Source organism: Molossus molossus, unplaced genomic scaffold, assembly GCF_014108415.1.
Source record: "Molossus molossus isolate mMolMol1 unplaced genomic scaffold, mMolMol1.p scaffold_m16_p_12, whole genome shotgun sequence".
Taxonomy (NCBI): domain Eukaryota; kingdom Metazoa; phylum Chordata; class Mammalia; order Chiroptera; family Molossidae; genus Molossus; species Molossus molossus.
This window is the reverse complement of record NW_023425347.1, coordinates 74,546,104-74,569,087: the sequence shown is the minus strand read 5'-3', so window position 1 is coordinate 74,569,087 and position 22,984 is coordinate 74,546,104. Positions and strand designations below refer to the sequence as shown.

The window sequence follows — 22,984 nt, the reverse complement described above, 5'->3', positions numbered from 1 at the left end:
CTTTACTAATTCTGTCCTAAATTTAGTGTGCTCTTTCCATTTTAAAAAGCTCTGTGTGTTTCTTTAACGGAGGGAAAATGTCTTTTGTTATATCTTTGCTTATTTCTACCCTTCCCTCTTCCTTGTCCATATTCTGTGGTCTCTGTGTCTAGATCTCCTATTTGATGGATACTGAAGCTTCTGGGCCTGTCCTCCATGGGTATTAATCTTTTTTCTCCTTGATGTTTTACTCTACATTCTGGGATATTTTCTTAGTTTTAACATCTAGATAACCAACCTGTCTTCATCCATATCCATTGTGACATTCAGTTCATCCACTAATTTTTTCTCAAGAGTCAATAATTCTTTTCTCTGTTCTATCTTCACGGCAACTTTAGTCTGTCAAGTGAAATAATCTCAATCATTGTCGAAGATACTAATGATAATTTATTTTGGGGTTTTCTTCTATTTGAGCTATCTGTTTCCTTTGGAGTAAACTCTCTTTTATTTTCTTATTTTCTTGTTCTATCCTAGGTCTTCTCTTTTTGCTATTGGTTTTCTTCTAACGTTTGGTGATCCTGGTTGTCCATACATATTGAAGAAAGGACAGTGTTGTGAAGATAGTATGTTTTAGGATACAGGTTCTAGCTTCTGTAACAAGGACCCGACTGCAAGAGTGTCTTAGGTTTATTTGTCCTGTGTAACAGTCTAAGAGTAAGTGGCCAGGGGCTGATATAGTGGCTTCACAGTGTAGGTATCTTTGATCTTACTCTTCTGTCATCCACAGCATTTGGCTTCCATCTCCCACCATCATACCCTCATCCTGGACAGCAGGAAAGAGAAGGGGAGGGCAAGACTGGGAGTTGTACACATGATTTGGGTTCACACCAGCCACAGACCACACCTAGCTGGAAATTAGGAAGCCTCGGAAATGTAGTCTTTGGCTGGGTGGCATGTGCCCAGCTAACATCCATCACTACAGAAGAAGAAAAAAAAGGATACTGATGAAACAGTAAACTGGATAGGGGCTTCCTGTGGTCTTTGTTCTATTTTTCTGAAAGGTTTGCTCTTGATGTGATGGTAGAATCATGAGCCCATCCCATGGAAGGATTCTGTGTATAAGGGTGAAGCATTATGAGTCTCCCTCTAAGGACTGTGGAGAGGAAGCTGGCCAGGGGACTCCCACAACTGCCCAAAGAAGGGCTTTCCTCCTTGGTGGACACAGTGGTAGACTTCACCGGAGGCAGAACTGCTTGCTCGCTGCTCGCTCCTTGCCCCACACTGAGTGCGCTGGGAGGCCTGGATCTCCCTCAGCTGGGCTCCTCCTGAGCCCCTGGCCCCTGGAACTTTCCTTATCATGTACTGGGATTAGGCCTGCCACTGGCTGCCGGCCCGTAGAAAGTGAGAGGGGTTGAACAGTACTTGCTCTTCGGAAAAGTTCTTTAAAGGAGGCTGTGACCCTGGCAGCCCCTTCCTGTTCTTTGTTTTGTTGGCTCTCAGCTTGAACTGCGCTTGGCTTTTCCAGCACAGAAATCACTTAGGCCTCTGGGGTCAGGCGCTGGGCCGCAGTGACCTCTGCTCTGATTTCCCTGTCTCCGCAGTGTCATGGGCTTCCTTTCTTCCTAAGACTTACTAACATTTTTGGTCCGCAGATGGCATCCTTCCTTGTTTTCCAATATCATGATGCCATCCTTCAAAAATGTCTTTCTCTATCATCTAACAGATCCTGGGGAAGACATGGAGGGGGACACCTGAGCTCTGCAGTTAGGAAATCATTGCACTGTGATTCCTTCCAGGATTCGGATACACCAGGAGGAAGACCAGGAGGAAGACGGGCCCTTCCGGGACGGCCATCACCTTCAGGCTCCACAGTGTCCCTCTCGTGGAGAGCACATCTGACAGGAAACTAAGGCACAGAAGAGCACACAACTTGCCCAGGGACACACACGCAGTAGAGGGTGGGGCTGGGAGCCAGGGCAGGCAGGCGACTCTGGAGTGTGCTCCTGACTACCTCCCCATGTCACCTCCATGGCGGCACCTGCATAGTTAATCAAGGGAACACCAGGACTGTGCTCCAGGTGTGGGATGGACCCACGGCTGGGGATCTAGAGACTTGGCCTTTGCACTCACTTTACTGGGTTATCTGAGCTAGTCAACTCCGCTTTGTGCTACCTGCTCCCATATTTTAGAAAGAGGGTATTGATCACAATGGGACTCTGGGAAGCTTACTCACCCTGATATTTTAGATGCTTCTGCTACCTATCCTGGGTCCACCAGCTGCCCTCCAGATGGCCTGATGCTGGCCCTCACTGCACCTTCCAACTGGGGCTGTGTGGTTATGAACTCCTGCTTCTTGACATTCCAGGCCTTTGCTCGGGGACCTGACCTGACCTCACCCTACTTCCTGGCTGTGATATTCCACCCTGCGCCCCCTGCCCCACCCCTCTGGCTCCCAAACTGCTTCTTCCCACATCCTCCCTGCACCCCAACTCCTACCCATCCTTTCTGCCTCTTGGCCATGGATCAAGCCCCTCCCTTGGCCCTGATGCCTGGTCCCCCTTCTCTTCTGTGTCCAGCCAAATCCTACTTGTCCCCTTGCCAACTTCTCCCTGGGGCCACCAAGGTCTCAGACAGAAAATTCCCCTTTACTCTGGCATGTGGTTAAACCTCTATGCAGATGCTAATACTAATATTAATGCTAATGCTAATGCTAATGCTAATGCCAATGCTAATGCTAACAATGGCACCTTGCACGGGTGCCGAGATTATAGCTCACCAAAGGCTTTCACAGTCTCCATCTCATCTAATTGCCCAGGTTCTTCCCTGTGGAGACAACCTACTGTTTATGCTCCGTCTCCCCTCAGACTGTAAACACAGTGTCTGAACATCGCTTCACAGTTAAATGGTTCTTTAAGACAGCCCTGCCGGAAGGGCCTTATCACATTTTGCAGATGAGGAGGCAGAGGTTCAGAGGGGTGTGGGACTCGCCCATGACAAGGCTGGAAAGTGCTTGGCTGATCCATGGCCCAGGTCTCTTATTCTGAGTGGCATGCTTCTCGGGGAGACCTTGCTCCCAGGACCGGACTCATTGCGACCTCCGCCCCATCCTTAGCCCCAGCAAACATGCTATCCTGAACTCAGGGAACCAAGAGGAATATGTTGACTTAAAACAACGAATCCACCGAGGCCTAGCATCGGCCTCCTCCAGCACCTCCCTCCAGAGCACTGCGATGCCAGCTCCCATCCGACCCTTCTCCTCGGCACTTGACAAGATGGGCAGAGGGGGGGTATTGAGAGCCTGAAATCCTGGTGCCTTTTTCCTCCATCCAGAACCTCAGAAAACCCAATGGCATTTCCTCTTTGTCCTGAAGAAATGGGACAGCCTCTGCTGGTTGTCCGTGCCAGCCCAGCAGGGTAAGCCCAGCCCCTCCTCCTGGGGCAGCGCGAAGGGGGGACTAGGGCTGCCCTGTGGAGGGAGGGAGGGAGTGGTGGAGGCAGCCAGGCGTGTAGCTGAGTCATCTCCCTGGATGCCAGGCAAGGTATGGCCCTGCTCACTCCCCTCAGGGACTCCCACTCCCTTCCCAAGAATTCTAAATCCTTCCAGCGTGCGACACTCCTCTCCAAATGGGCTTCCCAGTAGGTTTTGGCCCAAGGGAGTGATTTCTCTTTCCCAGGTGGATCACAGCCCTGTTTCCCTGCCCGGTCACTCACAGCTCCCGTCCCCTGTGACAGTGGCAGCTGCCAATTCCTGGCTGCTAACCTTGTGCAAGGACCGGGCTCCGGACGCTTTGCTAATGGCTTCACCTGTCATATCTCCATTTGCAGGTTTTTCGACAGCAGAGGCCATTTTTATCACCTTGACATCTTCTGTGCCTGCCACACTGTAGGCACTCGTGGGTGTTTGTGAATGAGTGAATGAATTGTGAAAGACTTCAGTGGTTGGTTTACAGAAGTCACTTCAGTTCCTTTCTGGAAAAGGGGGGTATATTAAATGCTGAAACTAGAGAGTATATTAATTTGTTAATGAATATGATTTTCTAATTTTGAGTGTTTCTCTTATAAACTACTTTTGGAACCTGCTATTAGATGGTGTCTAGTATAATTCACATACTGTAAAATTCGCTCTTTAAAGAAAAAAATCCTCATCCAAGGATATTTTCCCATTGATTTTCCGATAGAGTGGGAGGGAGGGAGGGAGGGAGAGAGAAAGACATTAGTGTGAGAGAGACACATCAATCGGTTGCCTTACGCATGGCCCCAACCAGGGCCGGGGATTGAACAGCAACTGAGGTACGTGCCCTTGACTGGAATCAAACCTATGACTCTCTGGTCCACGTGCTGACACTCTAACTGCTGAGCCAAACTGGCCAGGGTTTCACTCTTTAAAAAGAAATATTTTTATTTCAATATTTTTAATGTTGATATTGTTGCAGGAGTCCCACCTACCCCACCCCTTTGCCCACTCTTTTAAATGTATAAGAAAGTGTTTTTTTGAATATTGACAAGGGTATTCAATGACCATCATCCTCATCTGATTCTAGAACACTGTATCTCAACAGAGACCTGGTGCCCATTAACAGTCACGGCCGATTCCCTTCCCGCAGTCCCTGGGAACAACTAACACATCTGCTTTCTGCCTCTATGGATTGGCTTATTCTGGACATTTTATATAAATGGGATCATACAATATGTGGTCTTTTGTGTCTGGCTTCTTTCACTCGGTATAATGTTTTTAGTCATGTGCTTAGAAAATCAGCATTTCAGGATGTTTCCCAGAGCACCCTGGCCCCCGGGGTTCTGAAGCCACAGTGCATGTCAGATCATGAGCAGCCCTGGGCATCAGGACGGCCTGGGTCCGGGCAGTGTGGAGTCAGACGGCAGAGCCTCGGCACAGCAAGGACAGTCTGAGGCCAGTAGCAGCACTAGTGGTTAGAAACCGATCACACATGGGGACTGACTAGGATGATCCTTGAGGGATCAGAGAACCCAAACCTGATTCTCTGGAGGGGACAGAGGAGCGTCAAGGCCTCCGGGCCGGGCCTGCCATTCTGAGTCTGTAGGGACTATCCCATTTCTGAGGTGGCCTCAACACTCAACAGGAGGTACGGGTCCCCAGGGCTTGCCTGGATCAAATCTGGGGGTGCAGAGCCGGCAAGAGCCGCCCCAGCCTCTCCATCTAACCCGAGCCTTTCTCGCTGGGGAGCAGCTCCTGGCACCAAACCCCACAGGCTGAGCAGGGCCAGGCAGGAAGGCTCTGGTTTTAGGTAGTGTGCACACGGATCAATGACTGACTTAATTAGCTCATTCTCTTTTCCTTTTGTTAACAGTTTCAACTTGCTTATTCCACGGAGGATCTGAGGTGGCTTACCAAAACAAAACAAGCGTACAAATTAAAACATGACAAATCAACCCAGGGGAAATGGAAGACGAGTGGGAGCGGAGGGCGACACGCGTGGGTCAGCGGGGCCGGAGGCCCCACGCGGCTCTCTCTGGCCCTGGGGTCCGGGCGCGGCTTCCTGGCAGCCAAAGAAAGGGCGAGCCAGTTAAGCGCACATTCTCGGGGTCCTGACAACCAACACACCTGTTCCTCAGGGAGGGCACAGCTCTCCTTGGCACTAAGACCTGAAGGGAATTTCTCTCGCGCCGTTGTCAGACTGGAGCCGTTCATTCAGTCCTTGCTCCCATGCTCCTCGGGCTCCAACGTGCCAGCACGGGGCTGCTCTGCCGACATGGGAGCTGCCAGGTGGGCCCCACCCTGTACATCATTAGCTCTCATTTGGGAAACACTGTGCCACTTGGTGACCACCACTCCAAGTTTTGCCAGAAACACATACCGTCTGTATTGTTACTTATGTAGGATTTTAATCTACGTTGACTTGTTAAAACATCACCCTAAGCAACAAGGATCACAGGGATAACTGCCAACTCTAGGGTTTTACTGAATTAAAGAAACTGCTATTAAAATAAAGAATTTCACCCACGCTTTCCTCTAAAATCACCTCATGTTCTACTAGTGATTTGTGCCCCACACTGGAAAGAAGCCCCACCTCTCGCCCTCGTGAGCCGGGGCTCCCCTCCTCCCTTACGGACCTGGCGGAGTGATGGAGACGTCCCTGGGCGACTCTGGTTCAGGCTCCCCCACACTCCATGACCAGAGAGCTGGAAGGGCCCTGGAGCAGCGTCCAGCTTAAAACCCACGTGTGACAGACAAAGATGCTGGAGCCCAGGGAGCAGGAGGGATTCACAGCAACTCACAAGGCTAGTGACAGGGCAGGTGTCAAGACTTCTCCCAGACTTGCCTCCGTCACTGCCCCAGAGGGACTGGTGGACATTATACCACCAAAGGCTAGAACTCACCAACAGAGTCTGAGAGAGGGACCAGACTCTCACCTAACCCTGCAGCAAGCCCTGAGGACAGGAACCTGGTCAGTTTTGTTCACCAGGGTAAATCTAGCACCCAGTACTGTCTGGCACATAGTAGCTGCTCAGAAAACAACGGTGGGATGTTAACACCAAGTTCAGGACAATGGTCTCCTCTGGAAGTGGGGGAGGGACCTTCAATTGTGGAGGGCTGTGCAGGCTTCCACTGTATTTGTTAAAGTCCTTTTTTTATTTGTCAATGACAGTTGACATTCAATATTATTTTGTATTAGTTTCAGGTGTACACATAGTGATTAGACATTTATATAATTTACAAAATGATCCCTTGATAAGTCTAGTAACCACCTGGTACCATACACGGTCATTACAATATTATTGATTATATTCCCTATGTTGTATTTTACATCCCTGTGTGTTAAAGTCTTTTTAAAGTGGGGCAGTGTGTTTACTGCTGTTTGTTATATTATTGTCTATTTTGATGCTGTTTGTTGAGCTATTTTTAAAAATCAAACATATTTGTTAAATATATGAATAAACCTAGTATCCCAAACAAGAGTGTTTTCTCTCTGCTACTGTAACACTCTGTGCCCGAATCAAGGGGCTCTAACTGAGGCAGAAGGGCTCTGATTTCCACGGCAGGTACACCCCACAGGGGTCCTCTCAGCTTGTCGCCTGGACTCCCGCAGCCTGTGGCACCCGGGTGGCCAATCTGAGCACAACGGAGGCCCCCGAGGCAGGGTCCATCTCAGACGGGCCGGGACATCTCTGGCGTGGCTCCCGCCAACCCAACCGGGTCTCAGTGAAGACACTGGGAGGGCCCAGCCGGATCCGCAGGGGCGCCGCCAAGGAGCGCATCAGGGCGGCGGGCGTTTCTGTAAACCCAAGCCAGCAGCCAGTGTCTTCGCTCCTCGCCTGCAGACATACGCTGTGAACAACAGACTATCTTGTTGGGTCAAACGCCAGCCTAGGATGTACTCTGAGATCCACAAGGTCTGGCAGGGACCTCCAAGGTCGTCGGCACACGCTCCCATACAGCCTCCAGCCTCCAGCCTCCTGTCGGGCTGCTCTCAGGAGGCCACTCCTGTCCTGGGGCAACAGCAGTCGCTCTCCTTGTTTTGCAAGAAGGTGGGGGAGGCATTTTTGTCTTTATAAAAATGGGATCACCCCGTGTGCATTTCTTACACCTTGCTTTTCTCATGGAAAATCTAGGCCAAAGGCCAATGTTTTCCGAGCAGTTAGAATACATCAGGCATAGTTATAAGCACCTCACATGCACCAAGCCCATAGGGCAGGTTCTCCTATCATCTCTACTTAGCCAAAACCAGACTGACAGAGAGGTTGCAAAACAGTCTGTAAGTGGTGGATCCCGACCTGTCTCCAGACCCTGTGTTCCTAACCACTGCATGTCACGGCCTTTCTGAACAGAGACAGGGCCTGTCTCCTTTTTACTGGCTGAATGATGGGCCATGGTTTGGATATAACACTTTCAAACTTTCCCTAGGTAAAGTTCTAAGATTTTTTCTAAAAAAATGTTTCGCCACTAGGATTTTGGAGTAAACATCCTTTGTATACATATATGACAGATGGATGCTATTGTTCTATAGGCTGATGCCCAGAGGTGGACCACGGGTCAAAAGGTACGTGTGTTTTGGGTGGAAGCAGCTATGGGGCCCACTGTTTGTGGCGTCTTCCTAAGAAGGAGCCCTGTGATCTCCAGTCACTAATTTTGATTCTGTCCTGAGGACATACCTCTGACCCTTCTTCTCCAGGACAACCCCTGTTGAGGACAGTCTTCCCTTTGCCAGTTTCTTCACATGGCCCTCTGACAACATGGCTGGGTGTCCTCCACAGCTGGTCCAGACACCCCTCAAAGTGCAGCAGCCCTCTGGGGTGACCTCCTCCCCACTGACAGACATGCAGAGGGACAGTATCTATCCTGACGTCGGTGGTGCAGCAGGAGAGATCCCAGTTGGCAAGGTGCAGAGTTACTGTCAGCTCCTCCTCAAATCACACACATGCCTTCCCGAGACGAGGCCCTTGTAGGATATTAAAGACCAGCCAAATTTGACCCTCACACAATTAAAGAAAAGCAAAGCTCATTCTTCACTTGGAAAAGATGCCAATGATTCTGGAGCCAGACAGACCTTCACGCACCTTCTAGCTCAGTGCCTGTTTGCAAAAGAGCCCTGGAGGGCAATGACCAACCCAGGCTCATGCACTGGGTGTACGGCAGCATTTACATGAGCTTGGAGCAGGGTCACAGAGGGGCAGAGAGGGGATGCTTTTCTCCAGGTCCCTCTGCCTGCTGGTTCCTAGAAACTGTCTTACTAGAAAGGCGTAGTGTAAATATTTTGCTAAGCAGCCAAGAGAGGAAACTTACCCAGGCTGAGCTGCCCTGTGCTGGGCGCTGGCCATGGACACAATGCTCAATGGGGGCCATTATCTAGGAAGGGAGGGCTGTTTGTTCCGCTGCGGGTCAGTGCCAGAGCCCGGAGCCACCAGGCTTGCCACTCTGGCTGCCACACAGAAGAGTCTCCTTGCGCTCAGCAGACCCTGTGGTTATGCAATGCAGGGCCAGGAGGTTAACTCTCCCCGGACAGGAGCCAAGCCTTGTTCCTTCCTGCCTGAGCATGTCCATCTGAAAATGCTCAAAATTGAGGGCCTCAGTGTTTGCAAAAACACTCTGGCCCCAAACCTGCTGGTTTATTCCAAAGGGCGTAGTGTGCACATCCCTGTAGCTCCTGGCACCTCCTACGAGGCCCTGGGCCCCAGCAGTGTCTGCCCACTGCTCCTCGGGCATCACTCACAAGCCTCGAAGTCCTGCCCGCCAGCCTGTGCTGCTGCCCTTCCCTCGCTGGAAGGCTCCGCTCCCTCTTCGTCAGCTGTGTCTAGTCTAAGGCCCCCCTTCTTAAGCCCAAGTTCCATCCTACATCCTCAAAGCCTTCCCTGACCAAGCTAAAGGAGTGAGTTTTCAAGCCAAAAGAGATCTTAGTTATCTATCCACCTGCTCCGTTTTCCAGATGAGAAAACCGAGGCTTAGAGAGGCTGACTGGCCCGAGAGCAGAGAAAGTGCATCAGCAGGACTCTCCTCTTAAACTCTTTGTTACACCGCGCGGCCCATCCTCCAGTGGGTCACATCGGCTCTGCCTTCACTGTGCCCAGAATCCACCCACCTCCCACCCTCCACAGCCACCACCCGGTCTGCAACGCTAGCCCCTCCTGGTGACGGCACCAGCCTCCCAGCTGGCCCCGGGGCTGCCTTGGCCTCCTGCGGAGTGGTCTCCACACACAGCCAGGCTGGGCCTTTGAGAACACCGGCAGACCCGGCACCCCTGTGCTCAGACCTCCAGTGTCTTCTCAGCTATGCCCACCCTCTGCCTGTCACTTCTCCAGCATCCTCTCCTCCCGAGCCTCCAGCCCCACTGGCCTCTGTGCTGCCCCCGCCATGATCCCGCCTCTGCCCGGACCCTTCCTCAGAGAGCAGTGCTCGCTCCCTCGCCCCAGGTCTGCTGGGACGCCCCCTTTGGTCAGGCCCCTCCTGACCGCCTGAGGCCTCTTCTTTCCTGACTGTCACCTTGATATACTCTACATTTTACATAAACAAAAGGTAATATCTCTCTCTCTCTCTCTCTCTCTCTCTCTATATATATATATATATATATATATATATTTATCCTCACCCAAGGACACTACCCCATTTTTTTGTTCAGGTAGAGTGGGAGGGAGAGAGAGGAACAGAGAGAGAGAAACATCGATGTGAAAGGGACACATCGAGTGGCTGCCACCTGCACGACCGACCAGGGCCGGGGACAAACTGCAACCGAGGTACACGCCCTTAGCGGGAACAGAACCCGGGTCTCTCAGGACCGCAGATCGACGCTCTAACCGCTGAGCCAAACCGGCCAGGGCTCTTTATATATATTTTATTGATAATATTTTCATACCTTTACTGTCTCCCAAAATATATAGTGCATGATAAGGTGACAGTACAGGGATGGGCAAAAGTAGCTGTGCAGTGGTAACGGGAATAAATCATACAATAATTAATAAATAATCCTGCAAGAGGAAGCTCTGTTTCACGGACTCACGAATGCAAACCTACTTCTGCGCATCTGCCTGTTTCCCCCATGAGAACGTAGCTCCGGGAGGCAGGGACTTTTGTGCTCTGTCACCCAGAGTGGCACGCTGTGCCTTCTGTTCGGGCAGGGCTGACTGTGAGGGCCCACCTCCCTGAGGGCAGATGACGGTGGCGACGGTTCTGCTGTCCCCGTGACACAGTGCGTCTGTGGAAGGGAACGGTGGAGGCACATGCAGCATCAACAGAAGGACGGGCTCTGGAGGCCCTGGGAAGCCAGCTGGGAGGCTGCCCAGATGTATATTTTTAGGGCCTTACAGGGGAAACACCCAGACCTGGGCCTCCGTGCCTCCCCGGCCCAGCCCAGCAGAGCCGCTCCACAATAGCAAATTCACAGAGGCAGCCACAGAGGCTGCTCACATGGGGCTTCGAGAACCCAGGCCTGGCGGCCCTTCCCTGGGTCCAGGCACCTTGAATCTGCAAATCCAGGAATGTACATCTATTTTTAAAAAGCTCTCCGGGGGGGACTCGTTGGCCCTGGGGGCTTGGAGAGCTCAGCTGAGTTCCTTTGCACAGAGCTCTAACCCCGTTAATAAATTCTGTTGAATGACTAAAGAGAGAGATGGAAAGGAAGGGGGAAGGAGCTCAGGACGTTCCAGGAAAGGAAGAGGAAGGCTCCGAGCAACAGAATGATCCCGGGACGCATGCAAACCCGAACCAGGCAGACGGAGCGCGGGCTTGTCCCGACAGGCCGCGGAGGATCCAGTTCTCCCCGGCTCTCCCACACCTGCAGCTACGCTGGCGGGAGCGCAATCTCAATCAAACAGAAACTCGGGATTTTGCTTTTATTTCGACTGACACTTTTATTTACCCAGGGCACGATGTCTTTGAGGTTGGCTGGTTTTATTCTAAAGAGGGGCCCCAGCTGAGTTAGCTGGGTGACTGACTGTTCACGTTTCTCTTTGCTTGGTCTGCTCTGGCCCATCCTGACTCGGCTCTGTCCCCACCACTCCTCTCTCTCCCCTGAGCCTCTGCTCCCCGGGTGCCTGGGCTCATTCCTCGGGCTTCAGCTCTTAATCCCCTACGTGTCTCTCTCTGCATTGCTCACGGAGTCTCAGCAGCAGCTTCCACAGCTGCGCACATCACCTGCCCGGCCCGGAGCTCCCCGGGCCTGCATTTCCAGCTGCCGACGTCTTGGCTTGGCCATCCCACTGGCTTCTCAAAGTCAATACGCTTGGCATCAAACTCATCTCCTCCTCCTCTGCCTCTGGGGCTCCCATTCTGCTAAACCCCCGGAACCACCTGGGACTCTGCTTCCCTGCCCCCATTTCACCCATCTATCCAGTCCACCCCAGCCATCCTCATTTGCTCAGCGCTTACTGACCAAGCACCACTGGGTACCAGGCTGTGCTGGGCTCCGGGACATTCACCAGGCCTGTTCCTCTTCCCACCCTAGGCCCTGAGATTGTCAGGAAGCCTATTCCAAACTAGGCAGTTCTATATCTGCAAGTAATCCGCAGTGTGACCTTGGGCAAGTCACTTGCCATGTCCCCATCTGCTCGTTGAGAGGATTATTTATTCCTGCCTCACTCGTGCCCAGCCTGGCTGTGATGCCCACAGGTGACATCAATCTGAAGAGTGCTTATGATCATCACCCTAACCATGTTGCAACCTTTTTTATTCCTACAGACAATGGCTGTATGTAACCCCCTGCAGCCTTCCAGCCTCTAGTCTGAGACAGGGCCCTAGAATCTGCATTTTAAGAAACACCCCAGACAATTCAGGGTGTGTGTGTACCACACTTTCACAAATTCTGGCTCACAGAATAAAGTCCAAATTCCCTCACTATCCCCTAGTCCCTGATCAGACCCTAGCCCTGCTTTCCAGTCGTAGGTCCATCCCACCAGCCTCCCTCAGTGCTTGCTGGCTAGTCTGTCCACTCACCACCCTGAACCCAGAGCCGAGTCTAACCCCGCCACTTCCCCAGCACAGAAAGCCTTCCTGACTTCCCTCACCTCTCTGAAAGTCTCTCCCACCGAGCAAGGTCCAATTCAAATGCTTCTTCCTCTACACAGGTCAGAAATTCCACTTGTCATTTGTCCCCAGCAGGCACATGCACCGTGGTCTCCCCCGCCTGAGTCTGGCTGAATCACATTCTAGCTTCCTGACCAGACCGTGAGCTCCCTGAGGGCCACCATCCCTCTTGCAGCTCTCGCATTCAAGAATAAATGCTTACGGAGCAGCTATGAGAACCTAAACTCCCACCCTAGGGGCACACAAAGGAGGAAGGCGAATTCCCACCCTGGGGAGCCCTCTGCAACAGCAAAGACAGAGGTGCTTGCATAATTGATCAGGGGGGAAATAAAGATTGGGAACCACAAGATCCCAGAGCAAAGGTCCCTAAAGCCTCAAGGGAGGGGCACGTGGGAGGCACAGAAGAAAAATCCGGGAAGAAGGAACAGCATGTGCAAAGGAGTCAAGCCTCAGGAGTTCAGTAGAGGAGCAGAGGGGAGGAGGAGGAAGAGGGATGGAGATGGGGAACGGCTGGAGTGGGAATGCTGAGCTCAGAAGTTGGATCCATCCTGTAGGTCAGGGGTTGGCAAATCCAGCCCACTGCCTGTTTTTGTACAGAAAGTTTCACTGGAACACAGCCACGCCCATTCTTTCCCACACTGCTCGTGGCTACTTCCACGGAACAGCAGAGTAAGAAGCAGCAAGAGGGACTGTATGTCCAGCAAAGCTTCAAACAGTTACTAGCTGGCCATTGAGAGAAAGCATTGTGCCGATCCCTGCCTTAGGCGTTGGAAGCTTCTGGTGAAGGTGAAGCAGGGGAAAGCATGGTCAGATTTGTGGTTTGTCTTTCTGTCACTCTGGGACAATGAAGGGATGGGCTGGAGCAGACAAGGGAAGGCGGTCGGAAGGCTGGTATAACTGTCCAGGTGGGGTAGGGATATGGACAACACCACTGTTGGTTATTAAGAGATTTATTAAGAGTTGTTGTGTGCCCTCACTGGGCTCAGCCCGACACGCAGACCCTCATTCTACCTGCACATCTCTGCAGGCACTGTTGTTATCCCCACCGCACGCACAGATGAGCAGGCACAGAGAGGTCGGGCAGCGTACCCCAGGTCACACAGCTGTATGCAGCAGAGCCAGGATGCAAACCCAGTGCCAAGCTCGAGGTCTTTGGGGTCGAGCATGTTTGCTTGTTGACAGATCCCTTCCAGCTTCCCTGAGAATTCACAGAACAGTCCTCCACAGGAGAGAATCTGCCCTGAGTTGAGTCAGGCAGGAAGTGGGAGGCAGGAGCGTGGCTATTTTGGAAGAGCGACACGAAAAACCACGAAACTTCCTACCTGTCCCGTTTTGCTCCCATCTGTCCTCCGAAACAAGGCTGTCCCTCTCCTAGATAAAAAGGTGTCTCTCCCCCCACTGGCTCTGCTGCTGCTGGTGGGAGCGAGCACTAAGCTTAGCACACGTCTGCTATTTTTAAAGGGCCCTACAAACAAACAGGGCTATGTAAATAAGAAAAAAAATGAGGTCATCCTTTTAAAATCTAAAAATGTTCTTTTTCTATGGGGTGAGTGGTAAAACCTCAGAAAAAACGGGTGCTTTTTTTATCCCCAAGAGGCCTCCTTCAGCCCACAGCCTCTCAAAGGCAGCAGGCCTGCCCCTCCCTGCCTTGCCCCCGCCGAAGGAAGGCAGGAGGCCTGGGAGCAGGGACTCCTGAGTTTTATTCCTGGCTCTGTAGGCTTTGCCTCAATGCCCAAAGCTATTGCCCAACCCCAGCCAGCACCTGCTTGGGGCTCTGACAGGTTACTCACAAACACTGCCCATGCTTATGTGCCCTCTTCCTGCCCACAGCTGGCTTGGCACGCCGACCTGGCTGACCCCTCTGCCATCCCTCTCCTCTCCCTGCCCCTCCCCCACCTTGATCTGCTGAGTGGCCTCAAAGGCCCTTTGCATACTGATTAGAAGCCATTTGTATGCTCATTCCACTCCCACCCCATTTCTCTTCCAGTATTTTAAACTTTCCCGTGTCCTTCTGGACCTCTTCCAAGTTGAAGGTCGGAACGCACTCGAGTTCCCCCAGAGGGCTGCGTTTAGGTCATCGTAAGTTAGGAGACACCTTAGGCTTCAGCAGGAACTCACGGGGAGGCTTCTCCGTGTTTTCCGAGGACTTTTTCCACTACAAGCCATCTCGCTTCTCTCCTCCACCCCTTTCACGACTTAACTCCCAACTCTCAGCATCCGTGGCTCCTCCGTTATCCCTAAGCACAGAGCTGAGAACCACCAATATTTGCCGAAGGAGCAGTTTTCCAGCTGGTCTCTGGAGGTGTTTCAGGGGCGTCACGTGAGAATTGGATTCCAAAAATACAGTTCGACTCCTATCAAAACCTCTACGGAAAATGGACCTGCACCTTAAAACCGGCTACAACGCACTGAAACAGACTGAGCACCGCCGACAGGGGTGGCCCACTTCCCTCGGCCGCTGCCTCGGACTCAGTCTGGGTAGGTCTTGAACTTCGGTATTGAAACGTGTCTACAACTAGAAAGCTTGGAGGTCTTTACTGGGCATCTGGATGTTGTTGTTTAAATTCAGGACTACACATGTTTACATAAACCACACAAACTAGTTCACTCTAAAGCTGTCAGCGATCTGAGACCGTATTACATGAATTATCACAAAAAACATACTAAACGCTTATGAGCTTCCTGCCTGAGTGTTGTGATAAGAACTCCAGCGGTTATTCGAGCTGTCAGTGATGCAGACCAGAATCCCTTCTCCCTCCAGAATGTCCACCTAACACCGAGCCGGAGACCATCCTAGCTGCCAGGAACCCGCTACCGTTCACAGCCTCCTACTGACACGACTTAGAATTTTCTTGACATTGTACAACGCAGCCAAAAGAAAAACTAAAACAAGGAGAAACATTGGGTGTTACAGCTGATGCAGCGGTACGACGAGCAGCTAGGACACAGCCCGCACCCTTCTATACGGGGCTAAAAGGTAAGTATGTCTGTCTTTGTGGGAAGACAGTCTCCGGCACAGCCGCTCCCAGCCAGACCCTGTGTCGGCGAATGGTGCGCGGTGCTCCAGTACAACTTGATTCACGAGAGTCAGGCAGCAGCCTGGGTTAGGCCCTGGGGTTGCAGTCTGCCCACCCCGCTCCAGACCCTGAGATTCCAGTGCTCTTATGCCTCAGAGTCATTGTTCTATTGATGGACTGTGATAATGAATCAGTGTTAAGATTTCTAATTTAAAAATAAATGTGTATTAATACACTACCACTTTAACCTGTTTTGTACCATTGGCATCCCGTGCAGGATTGGACTTTTTACTGGCTTCTAGCCCTGGCTGATGTTGCTCAGTGGTTAGAGCACCGGCCCACGCACCAAAGGGTCGCTGGTTCGATTCCCAGTCAAGAGCATGTACCTGGGTTGCAGGTTTGACCCCTGGCTCCAGTTGGGGTGTGTGCGGGAGGCAACCAATTGATGTGTCTCTCTCACAGCTATGTTTCTCTTTCCATCTCCCCTTCCCTGCCTCCCTCCCTTCCACTCTCTCTAAAAATCAATGGGAAAAAAATATCTTCGGGTAAGGATTAACAACAACAACAAAAAGGCTTCTAAGACTATAAAATTTTGCAAACTACTAGCACAGAGCTTTGCCTTCATTGTCCCTTTTCAATTTAGAGTCAGCCTCTCAGCAGTTCTCAACCTGTGGGTTGCGACCCCTTTGGGGGTCTAACGGCCCTTTCACAGGGGTCGCCTAAGACATAATAGTAGCAAAATTACAGTTATGGAGTAGCAACGAAAATAATTTTACGGTTGGGGGTCACAACATGAGGAACTGTATTAAAGGGTCGCAGCATTAGGAGGCTAGTCACTTATTTGGAAATCACATTTATTCTGAAAGGAGCCCAGTCCCCAGCCCAGGCTCCTACTAAGGAGGGGCTCTGACCTCACATCTCAGACGGTGTCGGTGGGCCTCTCCAGCACAGGGGCGTCTGTGATGCCACCGAAGGCTGGTACGCAGCACGCGCCTGCCTGGCACACCGCTGGTCTGGGTCTGTGCCTTCCCTCACTAGTGCCATGGATCCCAGCCCCTGCCCTGGTGGCCGGGGAAGCTATGCCAGCAGGGGGCCATGGGCTCCTGGATACTCCAGAAGCAATGAGTCAGCACCCCATTAATCACAGATGCTTTTATTCCCTAGGGAGAGCACGGGAAGGGGTGGGGACCAGATTTCTTACTGGAACTGACAGCTCATTTCCCTCCCAGCCAGTCCCATCCTCTTCAGTCCTCCCTGCAGCTGGCAGAGCCCAGGGCCCACGGCTGGCACAGCTAAGGAGGGGCTCTGACCCCACATCTGATGGTGTCAGTGGGCCTCTCCAGCACAGGGGCGTCTGCGAGGCCGCTGAAGGCTGGTACGCGGCAGGCACCTGCCTGGCACACCCGCTGGCACACAGTGAAGTGGAGGAGGGCACATGCCAGGTCTGGGGAGGATGCCCCGCTCCACATTCCCCACGACAGCTCCCCCGTATCTCTGCTTGCATCCCTCAGCGGTTCCTGTTTCCAGCCTAGTTCAAGTACCTTCTGCACCACTAGCTGATTAAATCCAGACCCCGCCCTGAGACTGCCAGGGGCGGACTCACGACCAGCCCCGTTATACCTGCCGAGGAAACAAATGCTATACGGAGGCATGGGAGGCGCCGTGAGCTACCACCCCAGGACGCTGAGGAGGGGGACCTATCCGTTAGGGCTCTGCGGGTGCCTATGAAACAGACATTCCTGGGGAGGGTCCTCGAAGCCGGTACCACTGTTCTTCAGGAAGCATCTTGGTGGAGAAAGGGCTCTGTTCCTTACTAGCGGTGTGACTGTCGTTCAGTCTCTGGACCTCTTTGTGCTACTTCCTTATCTTCACAAAAGGGGCAACAGAACCAGCTTCACTGGGTTTTCTGCAGGACGCAGGCTTGTCTATGAAGTGCCAGGGCCCATGGGCAGGGCCAGGATCTTTCTTCACCCTGACTCTCAGGAACTCATGCCCTGGGACCCCATGGCAGAGCATGGCAGACACGTCACAGGACTGCCCCTGGGAGGACAGGGTGGCGGCCGAGCTGCCTGTTCGAGCCAGAGGGGCTGCTTGGTAGTGGTGGTGGTGGTGGTGAGCCTTGCTGTGTGTCTAGCATCGTTCTAGGGGCCTTGCCTGTATTTCACAGCAGCCCGGTGAGGTAGGTACCACTACGTTCCTATTTTATAAGCAAGGAAGATGAGGCAGAGAGACTGAGCAGCTGCTGGAGCTGGGATTTGAACTTGGGAAGACTCGGGCCTTCACTATTAAGCACCATGTCAAACAGCCCTCGCATACGAGGCTCAAAGGCCCAATCCTGCCTCAGAGTCCAGAGGATGATTCCTCCCCCTCGGCTGGGAACCCTGGTAGGGGCCTGGGTCCAGGGGCCTCCCCTGGTGCGGCCCAGCTATGGGCACAGGCCTGGGCCTGGGCACCCACAGACCAGCAGCTCAGTGCTGCCATCTCCGAAGGCTGCCCGAGAGGAAGGGGACGGGGGGGGGCGGGGGGGGGGGGGGGCGCTGCTCGTGCACAGTGGGCTGGAAGCAACCCCGGGACTCACAGCCAGGCCCAAACCCAGGCGAGTACTTCCAGCGCCCCAAGTAACAGGCCTCGCAGTGCCTAGGCTTTGTATCAGAATCAAAACACAGATCCCTGTATCCACCCTCTCCTCCCGCCCCCAGCATGGGTGGGCCAGGGAATCAACTTTTTTTTTTAACCAGGCACTCTCCCCGCCACCCCGGACCTCCCCCCATCCCTGAGTGATTCTGATGCACCCACAGCCAAACATCCAAGACATATTCCCAACCCAGTGAGTTCTGAACACCACACACCTAATCTGAATCACAGCCTGAACTTCTAACCTGAAACCACAACACATACCTGAAAACAAAAGAGCGATCACACACACACACGCACGCGCGCACACACACACAGCCTAGGTTGGGGCGCCTCCCGGGTCAATTCAGCAAGTATCTTTGGAGCTGGGGCCCTGCTCCTGGGATTTTGAAGACTTCTCCAGGTGATGCTAACATGCAGCTGGGCCCAGAACCTGACATCCTTTCGATTCTTCACAAAGGGGAGGGCCCTGAAGAGGGGGTGCTCAGTCTCCAGCATCCACTGTGCTCCTCTGACCAGGGAGTGGGTACACAAGAGCCTTCGTGGGTGGGGAGGGGAGCAGAGAAGGTGGAGCTCTGGAAAGCCAGAGGACACAGAGGGGCTGGCGGTGGGAGGCTGTGGTCCCTAGGAGGAGAGGCTGCCAGCGACACGATGGGAACTGAGGAGCTGGGGACACAGGACTACATTTGGGGGAGACAGCATGGGGCAGTGCCGTGACAGAGCTGGCACTCCTGGCCATGGAAGTCCCTAGAAGTTCCAGCTTTCACAGAGGCTCAAGGAAGGCAACAAAGTAACTATAACAACAATACATTTTAGGGGAAGAACACACTAGCCGGCATATGCAAGGAACACCGAAGGCGCCCCCAGCAAGCGTATTCAGGACGGCCCATGTCTTACCTGTGCTGAAGGCACCACTTGCGATGACCAAAACTAAAACGCTGTTCTCTTTGAAAACCAGCGTTCATGTCCACTCCCGCTGCAGCCGCCTCCTCTCACGCTCCGCTCTGCCCGACGGAAGGGAGAGCCTGCCTGGACAGTATCTCTCGAGGCTCCTCCATGAACTAGTCCGAGGCTGCCGGGTGTGTGTCTGTAATCCTGCAGGACGGTTGAAACACACGGTCAAGGCATTTGCTTGGTCAACCTCTTTAGACACAGAGCAATCTCTGCCTGGTCCCAGAGGCCCAGGCTCTCAACTCTTTCCAAGCTGCCTGTCTTAATGCAGGGAGGACGGTGTGGCCTGGTGGCCACCTCGTACCCAGCTCCTCCTACCCTCTGAGCCTCCGCTTCTTCACCAGCAGAGTGGGCAGACTCCTGTCCCCGGGTGTGCATGTCCTGCTTTATTCCCAGGACTGCAAATAGGATCGATTTTACGCTCATGATAAAGTTATGTTATAGGGCACAGCTGATTTTAAAATAGGAAGGTGATACTGTGGGCTTGATCGCATTAACAAAGTCCTTTAAAAGCAAAGTTTTCTCTGACTGGTCACAGAAGAGGAAGTCACGGAAATTAGAATCAGAACTGGACGGGCACTCGCTGCCTTGAAGATGGGGGAGGGGCATATGGAAAGGACCTGAGTGATGCCTCTGGGGTTGGACAGCATCGGATCCCCCACCGGCTGACCACCAGAAGAGAAACAGCCACAGTCCCACAACCACAGAACCTGGACTCCGTCAACACCTGAAAAGGGGGATGTTCCCCAGAGCCACAGGCAAGAGCTCAGCCTGGACACACCTAGGTGTCAGCCCTAAGCAGAGAGTCCAGCCGCTCCGCACCGACGTCTGGCTTACAGAACTGTGCATTCACACGGTGGTTGTTTGAAGCCACGAAGTTTGAGGTAATTGTTACACAGCAAGAGAAAACGAACACAACTTGCAAAGTGACTCACATTTGGGCCTGAGTGAGAATTAAATACAACACTGGACACAAGAGCACATTGTATTCCCCAAATCATTAAACAAGACGGCATTCCAGGCCAAAGGAGGCCAGAGCTCGACAACAATGACTGCCTGCTGGAGGCAGTGCCGGGTTCGAGTCCCAGCCCTTCTCTTCGTTACCTCTGCGGCTTCGGGAGGTGGCTTAGCTTTGCTGTGTCTGAAAAAGGGGGGCTAAGAAAGGCAAGTGCCTCCGAGGTTTTCCTGAGGCAGCACCTGCAGAGCGTCTGGGCCAACACCGGCACGTGGACCGGGGGGGTAAGTGCTGTGGATATCCTCACTGCCCCCGAGCGGCCACCTACTTCTGGAGTAACCTGCGCACAGACCTGGGGACTGTCACCTCCTCCCCTTGGGCACCATACTTTTTACTGACAGCCTGGGAATAGTCAGTGTTTCGGCAACTACGTCCCACCGTGAGCCCCCCTGGCGGTCCACCCCACACTTGCTCTCAGATCCAGCAGCCGTGTCCCACCCATGTGCCAGAACAGCATTGCAGGGCACACGGTGGCTGGACTGGCTCCGTGGCTCCGCATCATCTCCTGACCCTGTTGTCCAAGCTCTCCACCGCTTCACGGTTTCCCATCCCCCAGATCTGACCTCACACCCTCCGATAGATCTCATTTCTTCCTAAAAACACCTGTGCACGATCCTTCCCGGTACAGAAACACTGATTTCTCAGAACGTGCTATTCCATAAACACAGTCCACAACTTCCCACCTCCAAGCCTTCGCTAAAATGCTGCTCCCTCCTCGCACGGCCATGTCTACCTGGCCAAATCCTGCCCATCCTCCCTCAGGACTTGCTCAGTTCCCCAAACTGGACTTAGTCCTGCCTCCCCAAAGTGCCCAGAGCACAGCTGCCGCATGCAGAGGCTCACACCCCTGTGGACTTCGGCGGGCTCCGTCTGACCCATCCCCAGCCCTAGAGCCTGGTGTGATGGCTCATACACAGTCAGCGCAGAACAACTCTCTTTAGAACCTAATTCGGCTGTTCATTCATTTAACAGCTTTTTTGGGTCAGGCCTGGCAGTAGCTGCTGGGGATACAAGACAGCAAAGAGTCGGTCCCTGCCTTCTAGGGGACCACATCAGGGGAAAGGGACCAAAGGAATGCATTCCAGTGCCGCTGGCTCTAAGCGACCATTTGGCGAAGGCAGAGAGGAGAGAGTAGTCCGTTCGGGAGGTGTCTGAACATGTGACAGAAAGAGAAAGAGGACATTTCAAACAAAGGAAGAAGTGTAAGTAGACAGGAGACCTCAAACTGGCCAAATGTTTAGGAAGTTTCACGCTGTCCACATGGTGGAGGTGAGGGGCAGGGACAGCTCATGAGGGGAGAGCGGGGCCAGGGAAGAACCTGATGCATGAGACAGCCTGGACCTAACCTGCCGACGGAGCGAGGTCACGGAACCGTTCCAGTCAGTGAGGTAATGTGGCCAGGAGCAGGGGCGTGGCTGGAGGAGGAGATGGGCTGAGGTGGAGGGAGAGAGCCGCCCCTCTCCCACCCAGAGTGAGGCCAGCATCACCTGAACACCACACCCGGCCTCCAGTGGCCGGTGGAGAGGTGGTAGACCTGCCTGCATCCCCCCCCCCCCATCCTGAAAGCTACACACACCTGAGGTTCTACAGGCAAACTGAGCCCATCTGTTTACCTCTTCTCCTCCGAGCACTGCTGAAATAGACAGAAATGTACATAAGAACAGACCCATAGTAGCACCAGCTGGTCAGCAAGTGTGTTGAAAAGCAGACGAGTGGGAGTGACAGAAAATCTAATCAGAGCTGAGCCAGCTTCGCCCAGGAAGCAGGGAAAGGCCCACCTGCCAATCACCCCGGCACTCCCTTGGAGGCCGCGGGAGCCAGGGCGGGGCAGGCCGGTGGATTCCTGAAATCCAAGGATAGTGAGTGAAGTGGGGGTGGGGAGGGGAGAACGTGACCACCTGCCCACACTGTCCTCATCAGCATGACCTTCTTCTTCCAGGACACTAGTCCCGGCAAATGGTTTGATTGTGTATTACAGAAACCATCAGCTCTTCAACCAAGAGTCTGTGCCCTAAGATTGATTGAACCCCTCGCTTTGCCTCAAAATTCCCCTCCCTGTTCCCACCAGTCCCCAGACCCCACTTTAGGGACTTCCAGGCCTCAACGAACCCCCACCTTGCCCTGTTCCTCCAGACATCAGGCTCCGCAGAGAGCAATAAGCTCAGCTTCATCTCTGACAGTCTCTACAAAATTTTCAAGACTCGAATTGACATTGGACTTGACATCCGCATCACCCACTGCTAGAGGGCAACAGAGCAAAGCCTCCAGAGCTCTGAGGAAGAGTCAGAGCCCGAGAGCCTACTCAGCGAAGCCTCAAAGCCAAAGAGAGAAGTACTAAAAATAGGATGCCGCCCACTTATCTTTTTGGAACAAAATTACTCAAGGAATTACTCCAACCAAATAAAAGCTGTATCAGAATAAGTAATTCAAGAAAGGGCAAGACAGGACACACAGGAAATGGTGATGAACAACAAAAGTAGAAAAATGTACAAGTCAAATCTAAACAAATGTTTGATAGTCATGGTCTCGTGGTACTGGGAAGCGGACACCGTTGAATTCTTGACGTGAATAGAGAAGTGTGCGCTTCAAGTTTGTATTTAAGGGTAAGCATTTCTTGAAGGAAAACAAGTGACAGACCTTTGGAACCACTGTGTGGGGGCAGGGAGGGGAGAACCGAAGAAAATTCAATAAATTCAGCAAGAGTTAGGAGAGGGAAAACTAGACTGGAACGAAAAAAAGTGTCATTAAAAACGACACAAAATAAGGTAAAGAAAATAAGACCAAACACATCAACAACTACAAGAATGTGAATAAATTAAATCACTCTGAGAATGTGAATAAAAAACCCAGCCACAGGCTGTTTGGAAGTGATACATTTGAAACAAATCGCCAAAGAAA

The 22,984-nt window shown here is 52.7% G+C and overlaps 1 long non-coding RNA gene across 1 annotated transcript in view; it reads right to left on the bottom strand.

Annotated features, from left to right (window-relative positions):
• Positions 1-21,699, bottom strand: part of LOC118627088 — a 36,092-nt gene extending 14,393 nt beyond the window's left edge. The window contains exons 1-2 of the long non-coding RNA XR_004959009.1: positions 21,663-21,699; positions 19,018-19,215 (exon numbers count right to left, since the gene is read on the bottom strand). This is a non-coding gene — a long non-coding RNA (uncharacterized LOC118627088). The remainder of the gene's footprint in view (positions 1-19,017; positions 19,216-21,662) is intronic.
• Between the last annotated feature and the right edge of the window lie 1,285 nt (positions 21,700-22,984).